Source organism: Amphiura filiformis, chromosome 4 (assembly GCF_039555335.1).
Source record: "Amphiura filiformis chromosome 4, Afil_fr2py, whole genome shotgun sequence".
Classification (NCBI taxonomy): domain Eukaryota; kingdom Metazoa; phylum Echinodermata; class Ophiuroidea; order Amphilepidida; family Amphiuridae; genus Amphiura; species Amphiura filiformis.
The window spans coordinates 36,207,538-36,208,174 of NC_092631.1; the positions used below are offsets into that span (position 1 = coordinate 36,207,538).

General features: G+C 37.8%; 1 non-coding gene across 1 annotated transcript; it reads right to left on the reverse strand.

The window, feature by feature from the left end:
- Positions 1-205: 205 nt before the first annotated feature.
- Trnat-ggu (transfer RNA threonine (anticodon GGU)) lies at positions 206-279 on the reverse strand. The gene has a single exon. It is a non-coding gene; the product is annotated as a tRNA-Thr (tRNA).
- Positions 280-637: the final 358 nt, after the last annotated feature.

Genomic DNA, 637 nt, shown 5'->3' on the forward strand with positions numbered 1-637 from the left:
TTAATCGTAAGCTTGATTATACTATTGATTCCTGATTGTATTTAATATTCTAGCTTTATATATTTTGTATTACTTTGTTGGCTTTTATGTATTACATGCATTTTGATGATTGATGAAAATAAAATATGAATGAATGAATGAATGTGAGCAAGGTTTTTAAGTCAAGTCAACACATACATAACTGACAGCCAGTGAAAAAATTTCACTGACTATCCAGGATTTGAACCTGGGACCTTCGGATCACCGGACCGATGCTCTACCAACTGAGCTAATAAGTCAGATGGAGAAGAGCAGTGATGTTATTATCTATATATGAATGAATGAATGAATAAAGTTTCTTGCATCTCGTGCACATGATAACGTAAACTACGTTGGTGGTGACACATGTGAAATGGCTTGTGATGTCAAACGTGCCATGGGGTCCCTCGATGTGTGTAAGATCTAACGATACATAGGGGCATGTGTTAAATCGTTTCCGTTTACAACTAAATGTACCAGGTTCCTCGGAAACTGGAGGCAGCGGATGTGAAGCACGCACTAGATGATCTGATATATTACGATCTTTCTTGAAGGCTGTAACTGGAGGCTCATCAAATATATCACGCGTGTCCTCACTTTCTTGCAGGATCTTGAATTG